General features: G+C 43.1%; 1 pseudogene; it reads right to left on the reverse strand.

Annotated features, from left to right (window-relative positions):
• Positions 1 to 2938: 2938 nt before the first annotated feature.
• Positions 2939 to 4410, reverse strand: LOC102510146 (annotated as a pseudogene).
• Between the last annotated feature and the right edge of the window lie 775 nt (positions 4411 to 5185).

Raw genomic sequence — 5185 nt, forward strand, 5'->3', positions numbered from 1 at the left:
TCAAGTGATCCTACTAGAAGGTGAGGCATGTGGGAGGTGATTAGGTCATGAGGGTGGAGCCCTTATGAATAGGATTAATGACTTTATAAAAGAGACTCCAGAGAGCTCTCTCGCCCCTTATGCCAGATGAGGACATAGCAAGAAGATGTCTATGAACCAGGAAGTGAGTCCTCAGACAGAGAATCTGTTGGCACCTTGACCTTGGACTTCCCAGCCTCAAGAACTGTGAGAAATAAATGTTTGCCATTTAAGCCACTCAGTCTGTGGTTATAGTAGCCTGAATAGGCTAAGCCAGTACATATTTGCAGGAAACTCAATAAGAAGTGACCAAGGAGGCAGTCATTGGGCATAAAGAAGAACAATTTTGATGATGTAACCTAAAGAACTTGATGAATGAGAGGGATGGGGCATGGGGGCACATCTAGAATCATTTCTAAGTTTCTACTTGGGTACCTCCGTGAATGCTGGCACCACTCCCAAGGAAGAGAATGCTATAGGAGCTAGAGAAGCTTTATGGAAAGGGAAACAAGAAATTGGTTTTAGACCTTTAAAGTTTTGTGCCTTTCTACTCCCAGGACAATCTGAGGCAACTGCCCAGGAGGCAGTCAGAAGTATAGGTCTGGAGCTCCAGGAAGAAGGCTGGGTGTGTGTCTCATCCTCTGTGTGTCCCCAAGCTTACCACCTGGCCCTGATGCTGCATCTATTCATTCCAGGTCTTTGATGATGGTCTTAATTATGGTGCTAATGATGATGAATCTTTAATCAGATGTGTGCTTTATCAGCATATGACATGGTTTAGGTAAGGCTGAATTGTTTCTGAGGTTGGACTTAAAACAATCTGGATGGCTCCATTAAATTATTCGCTCTTCCTATTATGTCATTTCCTTTGATGTGTCCTTTGTTTGCAGCAGGAGATTCTAGCTAGTGTCTCCTGGGATACACAGGGTCCACAAAGTGATCTGATACTGCCCACGGGGTACCATCGCTCCAGCTGTTGCCAGGAGAAAAACAGCTGTCTCCAGAGCATTGGGATGGTGTGTTTTCTCAAGATTGAGGGGAAAGAAAAACATTGCTTTAAACATCATCATCCACTAGCATTAATCACCCTCTGCTTCAGGCACTCCACCAGGTGCTGTGTTATTTATTTATGTTTTTCTCTATTCCAGCAGACCGTGACCCATCCAGTTCAAAATGTAACATTTCCAAGAATGTTTATTTATATGTGCTGAACATAAAAATATTAATCTATTGAGATCATCCTAAGAAACTCGATTCAAATTGCTCTGCACACCCAGTAGTATTTCAGGAAGACTGTTCTTATGGGTAAAAAATCAACTGACTTCTCCAAATTAGACAGTTTCACCAGGAGGTAATAGTGCACCTAGACTTGTGTTTTAGGCAACTTGGCTATCAAAATTTTTTTAAAAAGATGTCTCCCTGAAGGTAGCCAGGAAACGCGTTTTGGCTTTTGTATAGAACAATGGTTGGGTGCAAGTCACTAATGCGGCCGTAAACGTTATGGCTGGGGGAAATGGTGAGAGCACAGACATTCAGAGGTCTGGCCATGGCTACAGCAGTTTAGGCTCTGACTTAGCATCAGCCTAAACCATGTGGGTGATGAGGGGAAAGGAAAGCAAAACTCAGCCATGGAAGGCTGAGGGGAATGTGAAAGCCAAATAAGGAAAACCAGACGTACAGGGGAGATGGGAAGTATCAGACATAGAAAACAAAGGTGCAATGAAAAGGAACTTCGTTCTCCGGGCCACACACCATCCTTAACTGCTTTGGTCAGTTTTGCTCTGCTTCTTTTCCATTGTTGTGGGGATTTTTGTTTGTTTTTGTCCTGTTTCTTCCTTACATTCTTTTACTTATTTTTCATTCCTTAGAAAATGATGATTAAAACTCATTTTATGAGCGAGTACATTTTCTTTGAGTTGTTAAGTGCTCATGGAGTGCAGCTCACGTGTTTAAGTTGCTGTGTGAGGTCAGTGCTACGTGGGTTCAGATAGGGCATGTGCATTGTCTCTACCCAAGATGGGATTTACAGTCTAGTGTGGAAGACAGAACATACACATCAATAACCACATGGCCAAGCAGACCGGAAAGAGCTAAATGTCTGGAAAGTACAATGGGAACTCAGAAGTAGAAGGAATTACTCCTAGAGGAGAAATCAGAGAAGACTTCAAAGGAGTGAGAACATTTTTAGCTGGGCGATGAATTATGGTTAGTACTGCAACAGGCAGAGCCACACAAGGAAATGCATGAGCGAAGACTCAGCAGTGGCAAAGCAAATAGCAGATTCAAAGAGATCCAGACAAAAATTGAGTAGAACTTGATAATCCTAAAATCTAGTTCTTTTTCTTTCTTTCTTTCTTTCTTTTATTTTGCAGGGGTGGGGGGCACAAGAATTTAATGTTATCATTCTCATTCTTTTTTTTTTTTTTTTCAACGTATGTTCCATTGAGATAATATTTATTAACTAGGAATTACCAGAAGGCCTTCAGGGGGTCAATAAAGGCCTCCATGATGTGAGTTCCAAGACTTTTCTGAAGAGAAAACCACAGCTTTATCAAATACTCAAACAGGTATATGATCTTCCATACCTCCAAAATTTTAAGAGTCACCTCATCGGATGCTCTTATTTTATAAAACTTTTCTAGTCTTGTTCTCCAAGGTTCTGTTACTTCTAATAAGTGGTAATTTTATAAACAGGGCCCAACACTTTGATTCCTCTTTTATATTCTTAGTATATAATTAAACATACCACATTTTTAGCACTTAAAATATTTTAAGGATCCAAATATATCTTAATCCACAGTACTTCACAGGGCTCATGATTTTAAACAAAAGCAAATTAAATCGTATCTGAATTTCTCGATGTTCTAAATACATTAAGAGTGAATACATTGTCATTGTTCCAAAATTACTAGAAAGTATGTCATTTTCTTGAACTGAACTTGGCATAAAAGGCAGCAAAGAGGTCCTTGTAAGGAGTATGTGAATCTGACTTGGTCAACGGTATTCGGCAAAGTTGGTGAAATCGAGGGGAACGCAGCAGCAAGCTCTGTGAAAGGCCCGTGAAGCTGGAGCATAACCAGTACCGAGCAAACGATGAAGGTACTGTGGCTGCAATTGGGATCATCAACACTGACACCGCCCGAACAAAGTATGTAATATGCATCTGAAAACGAGTCATTCCAATCTTCTGCAGAGCAAACATCCCCACTATTAATAAATTGATGACACCCACGGAGACAGGCAGAATCCAGGTGGAATCCAGGGCAGTGAGGTCAGGAAACCACAGGACCCCACCGGTAGCTAACTGCTCCTGAACAGAAAAACCTGCTTCTGAATGTGTTGCCCCTGTGCTGAAATTCCGGAGAGCAACAAACATGAAAATCCACATTGGAATCTGAATCCTGACCAATACAGTGGCTTTGAAAAGGGTGGCAGGTATCCCGAATATACAGCGCTGAAACAAGCCTCCGCCGAGTCTTTAGATAAGTGAGCCTGGCAGCTCTTTTGGACCACCCCAACTGATTTGCACGAACTGCAACTTCTTGGTTAAGACGCCTTGCAATGTTTTTTTATTTCTGGCTGCAAAGTTTCCACCTTGGCCAGGATGTAGTGCCGGTAGGCGGCCAGGGGCAGCGTGACGGCGCCGCGCAGGGCCACGGCGGTGAGGATGCTGCTGCCCCACCAGGGCAGGCCCGCGGCGGGGTGCGTGCAGGGCAGCAGCGCCTCCGCGCCCTGTGCGGGAGCCGGCGCAGCCAGGGCCTCGTCCCAGCCTCCCTGCAACGCCCGGGGCAACTGCAGAGACTGACGCCGCTGCCCACACGGGCAGGGCGGGGCGCCTCGAGCGGCCCGGTGGGACGGGCGCGAGCTGCGGGCCCAGGGCCCCGAGCCGCAGGGCGGGCAGCGGCCGCAGCCACCGAAAGCTGAGCCGGCGCAGCACGTCTGCCGCCACCGTGGAGCCGGACACGCGGGCCTCTCATTCTCATTGTTTTCTGAGAACATGCTGAGACCCTCAACCAAACCCCTACAAATTTGGTCATTACATAAATCCCAGCAAACATTTCTTTCAAACATGTTTAAGCTCTGTAAATAAAATACAGGTTCAAGTGGTACTCGATTGACTTTCGATACTTAGAGTCGTATGTTTACTCTTTTGTTGTATCAGCTGAGGCTTTAGCAGACATGGTCTTCCACTGTTTGTAAAGGAATGCACCTCTACTGTAATGACAGCACAATATTTTTGCATTAGGAGTCCACAAAATTAAAACCATGTCGTTTAAAAATAACTATTATCAAAATTGTAGGTTATTGTCTTTGTGAGTGAAAGAGTGAAAAACTGAGGCACAGAGCAGAGATAAGGCACATACCTCCCAGACCACCATTCCGGAAGTACATTGACCGTCTGGTTATCCTTTTTCATGAAGTACCTGTTCTTCAGTATCACAATCCTCTGCCTATGTTTATATTGGGTTGCCTGTCATTTCCTCATTATTTTTTAAAAAATTCTTTATATATTCTGTATATGAGTCCTTAATAAAACATATGTTTAACAAGTACGGTCAATTCTCACTACTTGTAATGTTTATGTTCAATAAAGTCACTGTGAACACCGAACTGGTGAGTACTGAATCACTACTCCTAGGAGAAATACAGGGCTAGGTTCCTGTGGGACTCTGGTCACATTTTTGTCAACTGATCAGTATATTCCCTTATTTCATGTGTATTCTACTTAAACACTCCTCATTTGATGGATAAAGAAGTGGTGTATATATATGTGTGTATATACACACACACGCACACACACACAATGGAATATTAGTCACAGAAAAGAATGAAAATTTGCCATTGGCAGCAACATCAATGGGCCTGGAGGGCATTATGCTTAGTAAAGTAAGTCAGACAGAGAAAGGCAAATACTGTATGTTTTCACTTATAGGTGGAATGTAAAATATAAAACAAAGAAATGAATAAAACAAAACAGAAAGAGACATAGATACATAGAACAAACTAGTGGTTACCAGTTGAGACAGGGTAGAGGCAAGGGCAAGACAGGGAAAGGGATTAAGAGGTACAAACTACTAGGTATGAAATAAGATACACGGATGCAATGATACAACACAGGGAATACAGCCAATATTTTATGACAACTTTAAATGGGGTATAATGTATA

Source organism: Camelus ferus, chromosome 35 (genome assembly GCF_009834535.1).
Source record: "Camelus ferus isolate YT-003-E chromosome 35, BCGSAC_Cfer_1.0, whole genome shotgun sequence".
Taxonomy (NCBI): Eukaryota; Metazoa; Chordata; class Mammalia; order Artiodactyla; family Camelidae; genus Camelus; species Camelus ferus.